The sequence below is a fragment of the Salvia splendens genome, chromosome 22 (assembly GCF_004379255.2).
Source record: "Salvia splendens isolate huo1 chromosome 22, SspV2, whole genome shotgun sequence".
Lineage (NCBI taxonomy): Eukaryota > Viridiplantae > Streptophyta > Magnoliopsida > Lamiales > Lamiaceae > Salvia > Salvia splendens.
In genome coordinates this window covers 6,198,077-6,220,522 of record NC_056053.1, presented here as the reverse complement: position 1 = coordinate 6,220,522, position 22,446 = coordinate 6,198,077, and the positions used below count along the sequence as shown (strand labels likewise).

Genomic DNA, 22,446 nt, shown 5'->3' with positions numbered 1-22,446 from the left:
CACCATATCATAACCCTTATGTACATATTTGAACAAATACTTGATTGACCGGGACTGATTGTACCACTCAACATTAATATGACCACCATACTTCATAAGGAGAAAACGATTATGAGGAACAACATATCTGTTATCCAAAGGTACACCATCCTTCACCACAAAACCGACCATTATCTCTACGCCTATAAATTGGATAACCATCATCATCAACCGTTGTATCAGAAACAAATTTTTTGGGATAATACTTAGTACAACGTCCATCATGCATGCAAGGGGACGATTTTCTCACAACACCACATGGCCCATGCATCATTAATTCTTTCACACACTCATGATAATAGGGATCAATCAATGGATCTGGAATTTCAGCAGATATAATTTCATCAATGCGTCGGGGATGAGGTTATTTATCCTCATTACTTAAAAACAACAAAATATATGCATGTGGCAATCCACGCTTTTGAAACTCAATGGTGTAAATAACTGCATCACAATTTATAAAAAAATATGGTTTAATAACAAAACAAAACATTAACATCATGTTTAAATGTAAAATAAAAATAAAATGGAAAATAAACCTACTTTAACGGCTCCAAAAAAAATTTACTCTTTACATCCCTTATGAAACCATCCAATTTCACTTTAAACATCCTACTGACGATATCAGAGCGATCATCAGATTTTAAACCCTTGGACCCAACAAACCTACTAATCTCAGGCCATTTAGGATTGCACGTAAATGTTATAAAGAGGTTAGGGTAGCCAATCCATCTACAAATAGTCATCGCATCTTGGTAATTATGAATCATATATCGAGCACCACCAACAAAACTGGAAGGCAAGATTATTCGTTTTCCATGCCTGGAACTATCTGTTTCACCACGTAGAATGGCCTCTTCCAACCCACTATAAATTTCAGCTCGCAATTTCTTCTGTTGTGTTCGTACATACGTCAAACGACCAGACTCAATCATAGTGTACGCATCAATAATAAATTGTTGAAACAATCGTCTCGCGTACAAAATAATAGAACACTCAGAAACTCTGTCATGCATGTGATACGAATAAAACTCTTTAGGGCTAACTCTCTTTCTGTTGCTCAATGAGGAAGTGGCAGAATCGGAAAAACCAATAAATTCAGTATAACCATCTTCCCCATAAGGGAACAACAATGGATATTGCAATAAAAGATAAGAAGGATGAAGTTCACTGATGCATTGCAGTTTGCCTGACTGTTTTTCAACAATAATGTCTCTATCACCTAACGCATGATCAAAATCCCCTACCACAAGCATGACCACCGCAGATACAGAAGGCATGTTATAAGTCCTTCCATCACGACCTCTTTTACCAAGCAACCTCAATTTAACATTTGGTGGATTCTGTTGTTTGATCATTTCTTTAGCCAACAGGAATGACTTTACCAACATATTATACTCATCCAACATAAATTGTAGGTCACATACAATCTCAGAGTGAAGATTATTAACAACATTCCTCTCCCTACAAAAATAACAAATATATTATATAAATTATTTAAAAATCAACTGAATTTTAAGAGTAAAATCACATATATAAATACATACCTCACATACCCCCATCCTATAATTGATCTCATTATCAATGTCATAAATATACAACTGAGCAAACTTGGGACGTGCACCATCCGGCGGTAGTAAACTACCAATTAAGTGGTAATTTTGACCATGTAAACAGAAAACAGGTGGAGAACGACCGATGATCATACTATTATCATTTTTCCTCCCAAAGAAGTAAAACAAAACATAGAATTATATGAACGAAAATTTTTCAAGAAGTGAACACTTTTGGCATCGTTAGAGAACACCAGACGCAATAAAACTTCAGGAGGTGTTATCATGAAAGGAATCTCAATATTCTCATTCATACAACAAATGGAATATCTTGGAACCTTGGGTTTATTAGGTTTGCCAAGACGTTCTTCATACCAAAACATCGCACCACAATGCGAACAGGAGATCAAAGCATCACCAATATCCCAATAATCTACTTATAGAAAAATTAAGTAATTTAATTAATTTGCAATAAAAATAATGTTTTATTAAAAAACTAAACTAATTAATAAAAGGGAACATTCTAACATGATAAAAAATTGATACAACACAATCTAAATAATGATAAAAATATACCTCCAGATTGAAACAAATATGACGATACAACAGTGCTCCCTTCCGTAATAGATGTACCAAGTTTGTGAAGATGGAATCCACGAGCTCGGCGCTGCATGACAAGTTCGGTATTACATATCGGTTGTTAGCCGAACTGAATCGAGTTCGGTGATTAGCCGAGCTTCATCGAGTTCGGTGATTAGCCGAGCTTAATCAAGATCGGCGAAGTAGCCGTTGTGAAGTAGCCGTTGCTCAGTCATAGCCGTTGAAGTATTAGTTAATTTTCGGTTAGAGTTAGTTTGTAACTGCAGTGTGTAGTTAGTGAGCTGTTGAGCGCGGTTTTTTGTAGTAGTCTAGCTCAGCTACATATACTCTACTTCTACTTGAAGAGAGAGTAATCCATTGTATCAAGATCAATATTCAATAAGAGTTTTTCATTGTTTTCTCAATATCGTGTGTTACTCCATACTTATCACAAATCAAGTTCTTCATTCATTCTTGCAATTGTGGCTTGTTCATTCCTGATACGTCTTGATTTTATAACAAGTGGCGCCGTCTGTGGGAACGAAGAACAAAGCTTAGGCAATTGAAATTGTTTCCTGGCTGTTTTGAGGTTATTTCTGCTACTGCACATCATCCGTTTGAAGAATGGCTACTGCAAGGCTAGAGGCTGAAAAATTCACCGGTTCCAACGACTTTGGACTTTGGCGAATGAAGATTCGTGCAATGTTGATCCAGCAGGGGTTGTCTGCTGCCCTTGAAAAGAAAAAGGAAGGTGATGAAGGGAAGGCCGAGTTGGATGAGAAGGCTGCGGCCAAGTTGGCAGAAATTCAAGCTAAGGCTCACAGTGTTGTGATCCTTTGTTTAGGCGATAAGGTGCTACGAGAAGTGGCAAAAGAAACCACTGCAGCAGGCGTGATAGCAAAATTGGAGAGTCTTTATTTGACTCGCTCTCTTGCTAACAGGTTGTGCATGAAGCAGAGGTTATACGCCTATAGATTCCAGGAAGATAAAGGCATTTGTGAACAAATGGAGGAGTTTTCGAAGATGATTGATGATCTTGAAAACATAGATGTCACTATAGGAGATGAAGACCAAGCTATCCTGCTGCTCAACGCGTTGCCAAAGAATTTTGATCATCTTCGAGATGCGATGGTGTATGGGAGGGAGAAAACCATCACCTTATCTGAAGTAAAGGCCGCATTGAGAGCAAAGGAATTGCAGAAAGGTGCTTCAAGATCTCAAGAGAGTGCAGCTGAGAGCCTACACATCAAGAAGTTCAAGAAGCCAAAATTCAAGAAGAAATTTGAGATTTCTAAGCCTTCAAGCTCTGAAGTAAAGGAGTCAAGATCCTGTTTCTGGTGTAAGAAACCAGGACACCTCAAGAACGATTGCTTTGCTTGGAAAAAGAAGCAAGCATCTGAGGGGAAGAAACTGAACAATGCGGATTGTGTTGAGCGAGTAGAGCTTCCAGAAATCATGAATGTAATGGATGGTGGAGTTAGCGGATCTTGGATAATGGATTCGGGGTGTAGTTTTCATATGTGCCCACATGAACATTGGTTCCAAGATCTAAGTCCTGCTACTGGAACGGTGCTCTTAGGGAACAACCAAGTCTGCAATGTTAGAGGAATAGGAAAGATAAAATTCAAAATGATGGATGGATCTGTGAAATTGCTCAGTGATGTGAGGTACATTCCTGAGATTAAGAGGAATCTCATATCATTAGGCTTGTTGGAAGTAAAGGGGTTTTCATTCTCATCTCATGAAGGCAAGATGATGATCAAGAAAGGAGATCAGATGGTTATGACTGCAGAAAGGAGAAACAGCCTGTACTATCTGATTGGAGAGGTTGTGATTGGTGATTCAAATGCTGTGGCTGCTGAAAACTTGAATCTATGGCATCTACGGATGGGACATCCAGCTGAAGGAAGCCTCAAAGAACTAGCCAAGAAAGGTCTTATTTCTGGAAACACATCAAGCAACCTTGGTTCCTGTGAACAGTGCATCTTGAGCAAATCAAAGAAGAAGCCATATCCATCTGGTATGCATTTATCTACATCTCCTTTAGAGTATATCCATGCTGACTTATGGGGGCCAGCTCCAGTAACCACTCTTGGTGGAGGGAAGTACTATCTGGCAATTGTAGATGATTATTCAAGGAAGCTATGGGTTTATATCCTAAAAGAAAAATCAGACACTTTCTCTAAGTTCAAGAATTGGTGCTTGGAGGTAGAGCTTGAGAAAGACAGCAAGGTGAAGTGTCTTAGAACAGACAATGGAATGGAGTTTCTTTCTAGAGATTTTGATGAGTTTTGTAAGGAGAAAGGGATCAAGCGTCATAGGACAGTACCCACAAATCCCCAACAAAATGGGGTTGTTGAAAGAATGAATCGAACAATCTTGGAAAGAGTTCGGTGTCTCCTTTTCGCTTCTGGTCTGAGCAGTAAATTCTGGGGAGAAGCAGTTTGTACTGCTGCATATCTTATCAACAAATGTCCCTCTTCTAGCCTAAAGTCAGATACACCAGATTATAGGTGGTATGGGACTCATGGTGACTACTCAAAGTTCAGGGTTTTCGGATGTGCAGCATATGCACATGACAGAAAGAGTAAGCTTGAGCCTCGGGCAATAAAGTGTGTGATGCTGGGGTATCAGAAGGGGGTGAAAGGTTATAGGCTATGGAGTGTTGAGCCTGGTAATCAGAAGGTTGTATTGAGTAGGGATGTGGTTTTCATTGAAGACCAGATGCCTTACTTGAGCAAGGGAAAACAGAAAGATCAAATTCCCTATGATATGTTTGAGGTGGAGCTAGGGAAGCTAAGCCTGAATCCATCTGCGCGTGACAGTGATTCAGAGAGTGATGAGCTCAGTGATGAGCAACAAGGAGACTCCATTTCTGATCAAGGTGGAGTAAATCCGCAGTCTGCTGATGGCAACCTAAGGAATTACCAACTTGCTAGAGACAGAGTAAGGAGAGAAAATATAAGGAAGCCAGCTCGGTATGCTGAAGCAGATGTGGTATACTATGCATTGTGTGCTGCTGAAAATCTGGAGTATGCGGATCCTCAGTCTTACAAAGAAGCAATGGTGAGCAAGGACAGAGAAAGATGGATAGAGGCTATGAATGAGGAGATGAACTCTTTACTCAAGAATAACACTTGGGTTCTTGTGGATAAAAGCAGCTTGAAGCAAGAATCTAAGGATAGAAAACTCATAAGTTGTAAGTGGATCTTCAAGAAAAAGGTGGAGACAACAGATAAAGGTAGGATCAGGTTTAAGGCTCGGTTGGTAGCTAGAGGCTTTACACAAGAAGAAGGTATTGATTTCACAGAAGTATTTGCTCCAGTGGTAAAGCACACCTCAATAAGGATTTTACTTGCTGTTGTGAACCACAGAAACTGGGAATTGCAGCAGCTTGATGTCAAGACTGCATTCCTTAATGGGGACCTTGAGGAAACCGTCTTCATGAGTCAGCCTGAGGGATTTATAAAGAAGGGAGAGGAGAACAAAGTCTGCTTGTTGAAGAAGAGTTTATATGGCTTGAAACAAAGCCCAAGGCAGTGGAACAAGAAGTTCAATGAGCAGATGGTTATTCATGGTTTTCTCAGGTCTGAGTATGATGATTGTATATACATCAAGAAGGCTGGAGATACTCCTGTAGCATACCTCTTGCTCTACGTAGATGACATGTTACTAGCTGGTCCATCTGTGGCTGAAATCCAGAAGATCAAAGCTGATTTACAGAAAAGTTTTGAAATGAAAGACTTGGGTGAAGCTAGAAGGATTTTGGGGATGAATATCTTGAGAGATAGGAGCAAGAAGTTACTGTTGCTATCTCAGTCAGAGTGTATTGAGAAGATCTTGAAGAAGTTTAACATGGAAAATACTAAGGCAGCCTCCACTCCTCTGTCACAAAGCTTCAAACTGTCAAAGGAGCAGTCTCCGAGAACTGAGCAAGAAGTTTTGGAGATGAAGCAAATTCCTTACTCGAATATTGTTGGAAGCGTCATGTATACCATGATTTGTACAAGGCCAGACCTTGCACATGCCATCTCAGTCACAAGTAGATACATGGCTGATCCGGGAAAGGAGCACTGGAATGCACTCAAGTGGACTCTCAGGTACTTGAAGAGTTCTAGGAGCTGTGGGATCTTGTTCAAGGGAAGTCATAAGGAGGGTGAGGAAGCTGTTCAAGGGTATTGCGACTCTGATTATGCAACTAATCTGGACAACCGCAAGTCTCAGTCTGGATATTTGTTTACTTTGTATGGTTCTGTTATAAGTTGGAAGTCCGGCTTACAAAGTGTTGTGGCTTTATCCACGACCGAAGCAGAGTACATTGCACTCACATCAGCTGTGCAAGAGAGTTTTTGGATACAAGGTGTGATCTCTGATTTTGGGATAAATCAAAGAACTATGGTAATTTTCTGTGATAGTAGTTCTGCAATTTGCTTAGCTCGGCATCAGTATTTCCATGAGCGTAGCAAACATATAGACGTTCGTCTTCACTTCATCAGAGACGAGGTTGAGAGAGGAAGAGTGAAAGTGTTGAAGATAAGCACTTTGGACAACCCGGCTGATATGCTAACAAAATGTCTTGGCAAAGACAAGTTTGAGTATTGCAAGGATCTTATAAGTTTGAGCAGTGGAGGAGCTGTGGATTCAGGTGGAGAATTGTGAAGATGGAATCCACGAGCTCGGCGCTGCATGACAAGTTCGGTATTACATATCGGTTGTTAGCCGAACTGAATCGAGTTCGGTGATTAGCCGAGCTTCATCGAGTTCGGTGATTAGCCGAGCTTAATCAAGATCGGCGAAGTAGCCGTTGTGAAGTAGCCGTTGCTCAGTCATAGCCGTTGAAGTATTAGTTAATTTTCGGTTAGAGTTAGTTTGTAACTGCAGTGTGTAGTTAGTGAGCTGTTGAGCGCGGTTTTTTGTAGTAGTCTAGCTCAGCTACATATACTCTACTTCTACTTGAAGAGAGAGTAATCCATTGTATCAAGATCAATATTCAATAAGAGTTTTTCATTGTTTTCTCAATATCGTGTGTTACTCCATACTTATCACAAATCAAGTTCTTCATTCATTCTTGCAATTGTGGCTTGTTCATTCCTGATACGTCTTGATTTTATAACAAAGTTCATCACCAATAACATCATTTATAATAATAGGATTCTCAACAGATCCACCAACAAGGCTTCCAAAAAAAAAATTAGTACAACAATATTAACGAATAAATAATTGATAATTTGCTTATATTAAATACATACAAAATAGAATAGTTCAACAAAAACTAAATAGAAATATAATCATATGATTCCAAAGAAAACCAAAATATTATACATTAAAATATTGTAGAATTCATCATATCTTAATCAATAAAATACTTAAATAAGGAAAAAAAACGTAAATAATTTAAATTTCATTCTACATGATATAGATAAGTACATGATATTATGAATGGAATAAATCAATTCTTTCACTTTTTAATTAATATATAAACTATTAAATAAATAAAAAACAATAAAATATAATATAAATTTTTTTCATATTTATATAAAACTACAAAACACAATTATTTTAATTATTATATAATATAATTATAAAGACTATTACAAATAAATGGACCAATACATGGAAATATTTCAAAGAAAAGAATATATAAGCCCAATCCGATTTACTCAAGCCCAAACCCAAGCCAATTCTACAAAATTTAATAAAAAACACAATTATTATGTTTATTATATAATATAATATATTAATAAAGACTAATACACAATGAAATGAACCAACACATGGAAACTTATACCCAAGAAAAGAATATATAAGCCTAAACCGATTTATTCAAGCACAAACCCAAGCCTATTCTACAAAAAATTAATATATAATCTTAAATTTTGTAGAATACAACTTAATTAATAAAATACTTAAATAAGGACAAAATGTAAATAGTTTTAATTTCATAGACAATGATATACCTAATTACATCATATTATGAATAAAGCAAATAAAAAAAATTTAATTAATACACAAACTATTAAATAAATAAATTCAACCAAAAATAATAATTCATAAAATTTTTGAATTAATGTATAAATATTAAAACCAATTATTATACAACAATTATAAAGCTCTAATTACACCATTAAATTGCCCAACGCATTAAAAAAACATACCCAAAAACACAATGGTATAAGCCCAATTAGATTTTTTTAATTTGCCCATGCTTCTAAATAATGGTGGCCCAAAATTCACCAGGCCAATATCAACATTATCATTAGTGAGGAACTAATTAGCTTAATTAGACTATATCACAATTAATTAACACACCTAGGAAATAAAACCATATTTTATACACCATATATAACACAATCTATCCTCTCTCTCCTCCCTCCTTGTCGGCCCCTATTTGAGAACCCTAAAAACCCAACGCCCGATTCGCCGGAAAATCCGTCGCCTACCACCAAATCACCGCCGGAGACGACACTACTACACCTTACCAAGTCCATACCAACTCCTTAGCACTGTTAATCCAAAGATTTAGACCTAATCAACTACCAAAACAATCTCAAACCCTAGTTTTCCAACATTCAATCGCCGACCAATGGTCTCCTCGCCGACAGCCTACCGACGCCTCCATAACCGATTTAACTTAGACGACGGAGGGTGGTGTAAAATCCGCTTCACAACAACAAAAAACCATTGATATACTATTCAATTACATCAAAATCGGTTTCGATTGAAGGTATAACTGTGCTAAATTTCAATTAATATTCAAATATGTCGAACATTATACCTATTCTGACCTTTTCATTGGCTTTTTTTTCAGAATCGTCAAAGTGGTGGAACACTTTCTACGATTCAACAAATAGATTGAAAATATTGGACAAAAAGACCACAAAAAATTCGAAAAACCCCAAATTAGCATGCCTGATAAGATAAGTTTCTTCACACTAAGTTCGTTTCATAAATATTTTCAGCAATTACATCTGATAATGTTGTTGGCAGACTCTATTAGGCACAGATCTAAAATTGTAACCAAATATACACAAATTTTATACCACTATCAGATTTCATATTGATGCAAAATACTTGGATAAAAGAGGATTTTAAAAATTTTCAGAATCTGTGTAAGTGTAGATGTCTATTATAAATTATAAGGCTGTATGAAAATTTACATGAATCAAATGCTTTTTCTACATGAATTTCACTGCTGAACAATGATAGAATTCACCACTTTGTAACCCTCTAAAAATCATTTTCAAATTATTGCAAAAAAGAAGTAGAAAATCAGATTCTGTGAATTTATGAATTATATTGTAATATACTTTCTATACATGCTGTGAAAGGAGATTATACTATACTACAACTTTTTTTCCAAAAAAAAAGTACTTACAAAAATAATACTACATTTTTGCATCGTTAGACCTAATCGCAAGTTTTTTGGACTGCCGCTGTTTTGGCGGGAAATTGAAGATGGTTTACTTATTTTTTTAATAAATGTTGTAGGCGTTTTGGAAAATCCTTTTAGTTTATTTTGGAGTATGTGCCGTGTTGTCTTTTGTAGTCTGCAGCCTATTTTTGTTAGGTTTGCATAGTCATTAGTAAAAAAATTATTCTGTTACAATGTCTACTTATTTATTCTTTCAAAGCTACTGCTGATCCCATAAATCAGTTTCCAATGCCCTTTGTCCCTGAAAAAAAAATTCATGATATTCATGTTTATAAGCTCTGCTGACTATAAACACAAATAATCTATAAAGAAATTTGGAAAGTGTTACAGCCAATTAAATTTAAGATTTTTACTTTGAAAGCATTTTTGAATTAATATTTGTAATAATTGTTTATTATCTATATAATCAATTGTATGAATATAGGTCTAAGTTCTAACAAAACAAATTTGTACCATTCCACCGGGCACCGAGCATTTGTTGATGAAGAACAATCTTTACTACTAAGCAATTAGGAATTAATACTTCCAATAACTATACAATGAGGAAGAATTTATGTATATAAAATTGAAATTTTTTGTATGAAAAAAGGCAGAAAATGGGGGAAGTAAAATTTAAAAGAATTTGTATGTAAATTTGAAAAAATATGAAGAGAGGAACGTGAAAAGAGAATAACAGAAAAGAAAATAAACACACAATTATCTACAATAAAGAGTAATCAAATGCAAAACCTAAATCATAAAACAAATATATATATATATATATATATATATATATATATATATATATATATATATCTTTTGTTATGTGAAAGGTCTCTCATTATTGTGTTTTTATAGGGACCCTACATGTTTTTCTAACCAACACACTGAACAAGAGAGCCATATAAATAACTTGTTCTAACACTCTCATAATCAGTTAACCTACCCTCTCAATCAAAATCAGTCAAGAAAACCAACAATAAAATAGTTTAGTTTCTTCTTCTTCTTCCCTAATTCATTTTCTGCATACTCGATCTCTTTTCATTTCTTCTTATATATTCTCTTATGAATCTTCACTTTGTTCTTAATGTGTTTGTTTCTTATATATCTATTGTTTTTCAGTTTTTTAATACTCTGTGCTCAATTAATACAATGTTCTAACCTTGAATGGTTACTCTATTTGAGTTTTTTGTACAACCTATCCATGCATGAAAAATTTACATGAAATATTTATTTTTTGTTTCTGTATTTACCTTCATGTCTATTCAATATGAATTTTCATATTCAGTTCCTGTAAGAGCATCTCCAGTAACGGCGTCAAAATCGCGACGCCGATTTTTCGCCGACGGCGGTTCTGACGCCGAACCATTGGAACCGGCGTCGGTGAAATCGGCGTCAAAATCGGCGTGGCCATGTCGATTCGCGCGATGATGCCGGTTCTGACGCCGATCCTCACGGCGCCATTGTGGGTCCCAGATCGGCGTCAAACCGGCGTCAAATTTTATTTTTTATTTTTTTTCTTTTGAAAACACTATATATACGCGCTTTGAACGTCATTTTCATTTGCACCACTTGTTTTAACGAGTACTCTCTCTACCTTACTTTCTGTTCAAGATCAATAACGAGCAATGGAGAACAACTACGAAGGTACTCCAGTGACTCCCGGGGGATGGTCTCAGACTCCCCCCGCCTCCCGGTGTAGGGTCTCAGACGGCCCCGACTCCCGGGGTAGGGTCCCATACTTCCCCGGCTCCTGGGGGAGGTGGTTGGCCTCCGATGACCGGGTACTACAACATGTACCCGTGGCAGCAAATGATGCCGGGGTGGGCACCCGGCATGCAGCCCCCTATGCAGATGATGTCGGGGTGGGCACCCGGGATGCAGCCACCGGCGCAGCAGATGATTCCACCGGCGCAGCAGATGATTCCCCCAGCGCAGGGGACGCACGGGGGGGACAACGTCTATCGGCCGACTTTTGATTTTTCCACCGGTTCTTCGCACACATCGACCCCAACGGATGCACAGTATACGGAGACCTTCTCCTTAGCGGACTTGGGTTTTGATATGAACGAGGTTCCGGAAACTCTCATTCAAAGCCAGGGAGTAGGGCGGGGTAAGAAGAAGGGCAAGGCCAAGAAGGTCGGCGAGTCGTCGCAGCCGGAGGCGGAAATCTGGGGCCGGAGGAAGTGGACGGACGCGGAGAACGTTACGGTTGCCAAGGCGTGGGTGAGTGTCTGCGACGATCCTCTCGTTTCGAACAACCAGAGGATCGTCAACTTGTGGGCCAAGGTAGCCGCAGCCTACAGGGCATTTTGCCCTGAAGGGAGACCGTGCACCGGGGAGGAGGTCCGGAAGTGCTGGGGCCGAATCAGGTCTGCGTCTCTCGATTTTCGGGTTTGTACGCCAACGCCCTCCGCATGCAGACCAGTGGCCAAACAGAGGAAGACTGCAGGAGGATTGCGGAGAGAGCCTACCCCGATCCGCAGAAGAAGTACTATGAGTTCACCTACTGGAACTGCTACGTTGTGCTCAACGAGTCGGAGAAATTCCGGGCAGGCGTCGACTCTGGCTGGCCGAAGAGGCAGAAACTGAACTATACCGGAGATTATAGCGGCAGCAGCGGTGGTTCGACAGACCTCCCCGAGACGGCCCAGGAGGTCCCGACTCCTCGTTCATTCGGTCGCCGACCTCGCCCGGTTGGCCAAAGGCGGGCGCAACAGGTTGCGAGTGGGGGCACCCCGAGTTCCCAGGGGGTCCATTCGACATCCCCCCTCGGCAGGTATACCGAGGAGCTCAAATTCTTCGCGCGCCAATAAACGCTCGCTCAAATGGTGAAGACCTTAGCCGACTTCCAAGCCGCGGTGGACCCCGAGGTGAAGGATTTTCTTCGTGTATTGCTCCAGAGCCAGCGTGAAGAATTGGAGGTGATGAGGAGGGACACCGGCGGGAATAGCTGCGGCGTAGGTGGCGACGGAGGCGGCGGCGACGACGGTGAAGAAGCGCTGGGCGACGACGGAGACGAGGACGGCAGCGAGGAGTGATTTTGTTTTACTTTTTTAAATTAATGCACTTTTTAATTTTTGTACTTTTTTTTAAATTATTGTACTTTTTTAAAAAAATCAATGTACTTTTTAAGTTTTAATATTATTATTCGAATTTTCCGTATTTGTCTCGTAAATTAAATTCCGTATGTTGATACGAGTGTAAATTAAATTATATAATTGTTATTAGTGATGTGGATAGGTAGTGTGAAGGCTATGTGAGGGCTATTTGATGTCCAGTTGATGTGGCAAGCTGATGTGGCAGGAGAATTGTAGTGCTGATGATGTGGTAGTGTGAAGGCTATGTGAGGGCTATTTGACGTCCAGTCTTACTAGAGATGCTCTAAATAAGAACTAACCTGTTTTTCCAGTTCCTATGCAATCTTTGTTCTTTTTCTTTCACTTCTACTTGCAATCCATTAATGTGATTGATTGCATAAAAAATTGAAGCAGCATTCAAGGTTGAGTCAAGGTTGAAGATTGTCAGTTAAATGTTGGCAATGGCGCATGTATGGTATGTGGTCAATATTACCTGCATAGCTCTCCCCAGAGATGTAAAAGTCCTCTATAAAGTTCTCATGATTGTGCTTTTATAGGAACCTGCACTTTTATTAACCAGCATGCTCTCCATTTGTATCCTATAAATACCCTGCCCTAACCTTCATAATCACTCACCAAGCTCTCTGCAACAGAAATCAATCAAATAGTATCAACAACAAATGATCTACTTCAGTTTCTTTGTACATTCTTCACTTTCTGGTCTTCTATATGCATTTCTTTGTTATTCTGACTTCCAATATTTGTAAATGTTCATTTGTTCTTATATAAACTAATTTACCTCATGTACATTTGCAAGAGGATGTTCTATCTAAATACTAACATGTTTATATCATATTTATTTCTGATGTTCCTATTTCTGTATTCGTTTAATATTATCTGTGTTAGCTCCTATATAAATGAATGCAGTTTTTTGTACCTTTAATGTCTGGGTTATTGCTTTTATTGCAATCTCATTTTTGTTCCTGTCGTGGCTCCATGATTTCTATTCTTTTAGATCATCTCCTGCAAATAAAATGTAAATTAGATTTTTCTGTTTCTAATTTTGCTATTTTAATAAGAAATTTTAATTAGCAATTTTAGGTTCTACAAATACTCATTTACCTTTGCCAATACCGGAGGCCAAGCTCTTTACTCTGAGAGCCAGCGTTCTGTTCCTGCAAGACATCAAAAAATTAATCTATTTTATTCTCATTTTTTTTAAAATGATGTTAGCCTATTACTTGGTCCGTTATTAAAGATGAAAACTTTGAAGAAATCTGCAATATTGATCAGTTCATCTCAATTATCTAGAACTTCAAGTTATTACCAGTATACCTTTTTAGTAATTTTTTTGAATGCTTCTTCGGTTTGTTTTCCTGCAAGACACATATCTTTATTGTTAATTCATATTTCTGAAATATGTATTTATGCTTCTTTTTTTTTGCAGAGAATTGAATTCTACAATTTTTGACAAATATTGGCTTTTATACGTGTATGCAACATGGTTATCTGCATTAGAGTGACATGCTTTTAAACTACAGACATTGTAAGCTTTTGAAAATACTAAATAGGTTAGTTTATTACCTTCTTGGACTGTGTTGGTACTAATTTGGAAGCTTTGTTCATCTCTTTCACAATTTTGAAGCTGTATAACAAAAGATTCCATCAAATGATAGTTAAATTCTCGCAAATATGTTAGGGTAAAACACTAATTTGGTCGGATAAAAAAAATTTAGATCAGTTCCCTAATTATATTAATAAATTTAAACATGCAATTTGGAAGAAAAAAATTAGGGTCGGGGTTTGTAGCTTTTACCTTTCTCTGGTGGTGGACGAAATGTCGTCCGGCGTAGATGGTGGTTTTTTCTCCGTTTTTGTAATACCCGCCCCTTTATTATCTTTTTCGTTAGTGTTAATGTCGAACTAGTAAATCCTAGCCCTCTTGACTTGTGTTTTGGAATGGAAATTATTACTGTTTGTAAATGCTTAATGTTGATAGTTCGCAAAAACAAAAAATGTAAGAAATAATCGAACGAACTAAACAATCTAATATAAGTTATGAAATAAAAGGAACGTTGTACAAGGATATGAAGTCGTTTCCCGAATGAAAGTGTTTGGCAAGATGCGATTGGAAGTAGTTAGAGCACCAGAGACGGTGGAAAGTAGGATCACCACCTTGGTGATTGAACCAAACCTAATGGCCAGAATCGTTGAGGCTCAAAGGAGTGATGAAGCATTGGAGAAAATCCGTCTTAAAGTGAGGACGGAAAAAGATGAGAGTTACCGCGAAGAGGCGGATAACGCCCTCACTTTTGAAGGAAGATTGTGTGTGCCCAATGACGAAGCACTCAGGAATGAGATCATGAGTGAAGCACATGAAACACCTTACACTACTCACCCATGGAGCACAAAAATGTATCAAGACATGAAGAAACAATTTTAGTGGGATGGCATGAAGAGGAGCATAGTATCGTTTGTAGAGAGATGCCTAGCTTGTTAGCAAGTGAAGGTTCTACATCAACGACACTATGGAAAATTGCAACCCCTTGAGACCCAGAGTGGAAATGGGAGCACATTGCGATGGACTTCGTGACGGGACTGCCAAAGTCCCAACGAGGAAACACTGCCATCTGGGTGATTATAGACCGCCTCACCAAAAGTGCTCACTTCATACCAATCCGTATCACACATGGATCTAACAAGTTAGCTCAGATCTATGTGCAGGAGATCATGCGCTTACATGGGGTACCAGTGACGATCACCTTAGACCGTGATTCAAAATTTACCTCTAGATTTTGGATAAGCCTGCAGCGAGAGTTGGGCACTAGGTTGAACTCAGTACTGCATTTCATCCACATACTAATGGGCAATCTGAAAGGACGATCTAGACTTTGGAAGATATGCTGAGAGCCGTAGTGCTCGACCGTGGAGGAAACTGCGAACTAGTACTACCACTTTTAGAGTTTGCTTACAACAACAGTTACCAGACAACTATAAACATGGCCCCGTATGAAGCACTGTATGGAAAGAAATATAGATCGCCGCTTTACTGGGATGGAGTTGGTGAAAGAATCTAGGAAGCTCAAGATAGGCAGAAGTCTTACGCGGATGTTCGCAGAACCGACCTATAGTTCAAGGCGGGAGACAAAGTTTTTCTGAAAGTATCCCTGTCAAAAGGAATTACGAGATTCAGCATCAAGGGAAAGCTAAGGTCGCGTTTCATCGGACCCTATGAAATCCTGGAAGAAGTTGGTCCCGTGGCGTATAGGCTGGCACTCTCGCCGAGTTTCGGAAGTGTGTACAATGTTTTTCACGTGTCACAATTGAGGAAATACGTGTTCGACCCCAAACACATAGTCCACCAAGAGGAGATGATTCTGGAACCAGATTTAAGCTATGAGGAAAAAAAATCAGAGGCGATCATGGATCGGAAGGTCAAAGAGTAGAGGAATAAATCTGTTGTGACGGTGAAAGTTCTGTGGAAGCATCACGGCCACGAAGAGGCTACGTGGGAGTTGGAGGACAAAATGAAAGAGAAATACCCGGAGCTTTTGTTTCAATGTAAGCAAATTTTGGGACGAAATTTTTTTTAAGGAGAGTAGAATGTAATACCCACCCCTTTATTATCTTTTTCGTTAATGTCGAACTAGTAAATCATAGCCGTCTTAACTTGTGTTTTGGAATGGAAATTATTACCGTTTGTAAATGCTTAATGTTGATAGTTCGCAAAAACCAAAAATGTAACAAATAATTGAACGAACTAAACAATCTAATATACGTTATGAAATAAAAGGAACGTTGTACAAGGATATGAAGTCGTTTCCCGAATGAAAGTGTTTGCATAAAGCTCGAATAACTTTTTGAGAACTTCATGATCGCCTTACATAAATAAATGAAAGGGTTATGAGATATTAATGTTTACAACACCCTCAAATGGGCCAAAGAGCAAAAAAAAAGGGAAGAGAAGAATCCGTTTGTAGGGCTTGGGCGACTTCCTCCCAACCCAAACCGCACCTCAACCGCGATCCTATTCAATCAGCCCGTTGGGCCCGGGGCAGCGAGCCGTCGCGGACAACAGTGGTGCAGCCGAGTCCTTGTTCCATCATGCAAGACAAACAAATTTTTAAGGCTAGAGAACAAGAATTTATGAGACTCTTATTAAAGGAACTGGGACGACCCCTCTTTAACTATGAAGGACCAAAAGACTTGCAAAAAGAGCAAGTCAAATACCTGCAACTCCTCCCCCCTTCAAGGCAGCCCCTGCTTTCCCCTTTTTGGTACACTATACAAAATCAAACAAAGCACATTAATGTAGGGAGACATGGGCCTAAGCATAAAATAAATTCTTCCTTAATTAAAAGTGGCAAGAATCGAAAAAGGGGAGATTTTCTGCACATGAAAACAAGAGTCCAGGCAGCCCCATTTAATCATCCCAAAGTACACCAAGTTGGTCTATAAAAACTCCATCATATGCTTAAGTTTCCCCCTTCCACACACATCAAAAATTCAGCAAGTTGAGAGCAAATTTGAGAGGGAGTTTGAGAGCTTCGAATAGAGCTTTCTGCAGAGTTCCTGCAGGCAGCCCTACTTTCCATAGGTAACAACTCTTCCCTTCCTTCCCACAAGTGTTTTCATGCTCAACTCAAACTCACTCATTCTTCCCTTCACTGCAACTAGGAACCCCAAGGTTTGTGGGTGAACTTGGTGTCTAAAAGCTGAAAACTCAAAGAACAGAGACTACTTTTCAGTGAAGGTAATCTCCCAACACGAACAACGCATCATATAGGAAGTTTCGTGCAGCCACAGGATCGAATTTAGAACAAGCCAATAGATAGCATGAGAACTTAGAATTTCATTAGGATCTTCACATCAATACCAACAACAATAGCAAATCCACCAAAATCGTTCCACAGTAAACATGTATGAAAGTGAGGACTCTTTCAAGTGAGCTAAATACTCCCAAAAATCAAAATTTTAATATTCATAGTCACTGCCAAGTAGAAACCACGAAATAAGCTAAGTAATAGAAAAAAGAAAACTTAGCTTAAGAGAGAGGATTGCCCGGCGATAGCGCGACGAGAGGCGGAGGACTCCTCCGTGAAGTCAACAGAAGGAGATGGGAGGCTGCTAGAGCCCACCGTGAACCTATGGTGGAAGGAACGTGCCGATGGTGGAAGGAGTACAATAAGACTTGGTGGATTAAATCTTTGGGCCTCTTAATATTCCTCACACTTGGGCCAATGAGCTGCATCCTTTAATTATTTAATAGTTGGGCCGATTTCCTCTTGCTTTTAAATGGAGGGGATTGATTTCTAGGGAAAGTCCATGAACTTTTGAGATGATGTGGGCTAAAGAAATAATAAGAGTAGTTTGGGCCGAGATGTTAATGGTGGGGCTTGGAAATAAATTGTTTGGTTCGAATTAATTTAAGGTTTGAGTTGAAGCTCAATTAATTAATTTTCAAATAAATTACTAAGTATCTGAGGGCGAAGGGCCGACCGGCGTCGCGGGCGGCCTTAAGAAAATTCATAGGAAATATTTAAAAAGGGATTTTCCCATAATCCATATTTTATTTAATAAGTGCCCAAGTGATTATTTGTTTGAGGTAATAGAATTTTACTGGATTTAGTTGAAGTGAATAAATAAATCCTACCACATAGTGAAGTTCGAGAAAGGACTAGAGATCCTATGAGACAAGAATAAAGATATAGGTGCAATGCCATAGGGTGCATGCATTCTTTCTAAGGAGAAATAGTTCAAGTACTAATTAGCGTGTTTTTCAAAGGAAATTTTGCCCGAGGGCAGAGCGAGGCCAACACGAGTAATTAAATTGAGGAATAAGCATATCAGGTGGGCATTATTTTCAAAAAGTGATTTTAGTATGAAAAGGTGAATCTTTTCTAAACATGTTTGTCATGCTTTGTTTTGTTTTTACGATTACATATCTGCTTGGCTGTGCCAATCATGTTAAATCGAATTCGGGTCCTAGTAGGGCGGCAAACCCTACTCGGACTAGTGTACACATATGGGGACCGTGTGCTAGCTTTCGAGTTGGCCGGTCCAGTGACTGTCGTGGAATGTGGCCACTTTCCCGGTTCACATACGTTCAGATATGGTATCTATGTTTATGTGATTGCGCAATCAATTCTATGAAATGAAAGGAAATTTTAGTGACTCGGGCCTTTTAAATAAAGTCCTGTGTTCACTCAACTGTGGCTGACATATTTAAATTAAACTTATATTTCTGCACTGGTTCACTGAGTATACCAAGTACTCAGCCCTGCATGTTTCATTTCTAACGTGCAGGTTGAACGTGAACGAGGAGGCGAAGGTGTTGGGTAATGATTATTAATAAGTAGCAATAGGTAGCCCAAAGTAGTATGTCTTCATACATGCTATTTTGTCTTGGACTCTTCCGCTGCAATAGAACTATGTATTCGGAATTATGAACCCAATTATTATACTCTGATTTTATTCTGACTATGTACCATCTTCGCCTTCAGAATTAATGTTTTGAGTTTGACTTATCCCTTATGTTGATCCTTTTCATTTGAGATTATTTTGGTCATGTTATAGCTGCGCTCACTATCACTAAAGCGTTGTGGTCGTGACAGTTTTCCTCAGTGGAGGTGTCGAGATCTAAGGCTACCTTCGGTATCGTCTCTGGGTCAGTGGCTTTGTTCTGATTGTTTGGCATAGGTGAAGTCGTCGCCGATTTTGGCTTGGGTTTGGGTAAATACTCCGTCGACGATGAAGCTCACTGATTTCGTCGGTGTGTGGGGGAGATTTATGGCGATTTAGGGTTTCGACTGTCAGGTGGTGTTGAACTAGGGGTGACAAATCATGCGTGTCGGGTCGTTATCGTGTCGACATGATGACGACACGACACGATAACAACAAACACGAACACGAACACGACCCGCTACCCTCAGACACGAACACGATACGAACACGACATGAACCCATTAACAACACGAACCACTTCGGGTCAACACGACACGATAACAACACGTACATGAGATGACACGATAACGACTCGATAACAACACGACTTGATAACGGTTAAACCTATTAAAAACATCCAATTGCTAATTACAAAATCTGATCTAAACATAAAAACATCAATAATTTCTTAGTAACAAAATCCAACAAATATCCAACAAAATTCAACAAAAATAAAAATAATAAGAATTAATAATATTATAATATTATTTCTTAACGGATAACACGAACACGACATGGACACGACACAGAATTTTCGTGTCCTTAACGGGTCGATCCGATAAGGACACGAACACAATAAGTTCTGACCAAAACCCATTAATTTCGTGCCGGTTCGTGTCGTGTTATCGTGTCGTGTCAAAAATTGACAGCCCTATGTTGAACAGCCATGAGTTTACATGGAGTATAATCTACTGGCAAGTAGACAAAGTTGTCGCTGATCTGTGGTGCGGCGTGGTCAGCATCGCCGTCTGCGGCGAAGTTTTGTTGGCGGAGATGGTGGAGCGGCGCAATTTTGGGCTAGGGTTTGGCTGAGGCGGCGGAAGAAATGGGGAGAAAATCCTTTTATATTTTCATGTATAATATGCTATTGTATTATAGTATGTAATGTTCATTTATTAGGCTGATTAACAGTAATTAGTGTAATGTAAAAGGGGATATTAAATAGAATTTGGGTTGGTCTCTTATATGAGTAGTTTGTTTTGGGTTTCGTTTAATTGTGTTTTTTGGGCTTTTTGAATTTTAGCACACTTTTTAAATAGGTCAATTCACATGAGAGAGAAAGATGAATATTTTAATTGGAGTGAAAAAAAGTGGTTGGCTGCATTAATTGGAGAGATAAAGTTTCCAAAAAATGAAATGTGTCATCTTATTTGGGACAAACTAAAAATGTAACGTGCCATCTTAAGTGGGACGGAGGGAGTAGATTAGTATAATTGGGATATCATCTAAATGACAACGAATTACATAGATATGTTCCTCTGCAGCTAATTGTTCTTGGAAATCCATATTTTTCAACAAACAACACAACGTCTTTGACTTAGTCTACTTTTTAAACGATTAAGGATAATATTTGAATATGCAATTCCTCTGTGACATCTCTAACCCGAAATATGCATTATTTTGCATATGAACATATTTTATTGTCATTACATATTATATTGTCATTTTTAGTATAGAGATACTAAGTGTGATAGAGGATATATTAGTCGTTAAGATGACAGTTGAATATATAAATAGTTTTAAATTTCACAAATATTTTTAAAATAAATATAATTATATATTATGTGTGTAACTTATATGTTGCTTTAGTATAGTTAAAGTTAAATGTGCATGTTATTTACGTGAATGTGTGTGCATGAAACTATTATTTTCGAAATATATATATACTTGTTTTTAGTATATGTACATAAGCAATAGTTTGATTAACTAGGAATCTAGATACGAGAACTACTTATAACCTGTATAATTAGTTTTACTAACTAGGAGATATACATAAAGTTTTATGCATGGATACGTGTAAGAATTTAGCAACTCTCATCATGATTTCTAATTTCAAGAATTATTGGAAATTGCAACTCAGTCCAAATGGATACACATAACTATATATTATTAATATTATTATCATCATTTCTGCCGTAATATGTATAAGTTATTATGAGTACAAAAATAATTATCATAAATAGTAACTATTATATAGTATTAATAATTAGTACCTAAATAAGAGTCGGTCTATTACACCGCCATATACATTTATATATAAAAGGAAGCTTAGGTTTGAAAGGGAGCAGAAAAATACGAAAGAAAAAAAATAGAATTGAGGGTCATAGTGCAGGAGACGGAATCGGTATTCAATTAGTTTATCTATCTCTTTTTAGATATGTATAAATCACACTTTTAATTTTACATATACTATGTAATTGATTGCTATATATTAGAGTGGAGTGAATATTTGGATTGTATGATGTGAACTTAATATTATTATGTGTTATTTGGAATTATTTGTGGAAGGTGAGATGGATATGTGATTATTGCAATTGATATGTTTTTATGTGACATTAGAATATCTTAAATCATTGGAATAAAAAGGATATGTGAAAGTCTTGCCATGGGTTTGATGTCAATGATAATGGAAATAGACCTACGGGCATATACAATGATAATGGACCTACGGGTCAAAGAAAATATGCAAAGAGGGACCTTCGTGGAAATGACAAATAATTAAAAGGGACCTGCAGGTCGTATACAATGGAAATCCCGGGCAGATACCAGGCTTGATCCGTCATAGAATAATGAAAAGAACGGAGAGGCATATGCATATGAATATTAAATTGTTTATGATATTTATTATGATATTTATTACTTCTGGTGATATATTTTGGTGAAAGAATGTGTTTGATATCTGTTTGTGAAATTAAAGGTAGTGCTTATATACACTGAGTTGTGGCTGATATAAACCTCTATTATTTTTCAGGAATAAGATATTAATGAAGTTTTTGGTTGACGTGGGTCGTAGGAACTGCACGTGTTATCAGGTTCGGCGGCTGAAGCGTTTTGACAACCTTCTCCTTCTCATTATTTTTGCATGTAGATAAATGTGTAGTATATAGAGTGGTGAGAGGGTCCTACTACGGTTTAGAATGTTATGAAATATGTACTTGATAAATGTTGGTTTTTGAACTTATATAATATGTGTGTTTTATTTACTTGACGTGTGGATTGCTTATTTTAAATTTTGAATTTATTTACTATAAGTAGTTATGTCAGATGAGTTGGGTGTGAC

At 38.0% G+C, this 22,446-nt stretch overlaps 1 long non-coding RNA gene across 1 annotated transcript; it reads right to left on the bottom strand.

The window, feature by feature from the left end:
- Window positions 1-16,413: 16,413 nt before the first annotated feature.
- On the bottom strand, window positions 16,414-18,708 carry LOC121785742. The gene is made up of 2 exons (XR_006047042.1): window positions 16,893-18,708; window positions 16,414-16,755 (listed from the first exon to the last, which is right to left on the bottom strand). It is a non-coding gene; the product is annotated as an uncharacterized LOC121785742 (long non-coding RNA).
- Between the last annotated feature and the right edge of the window lie 3,738 nt (window positions 18,709-22,446).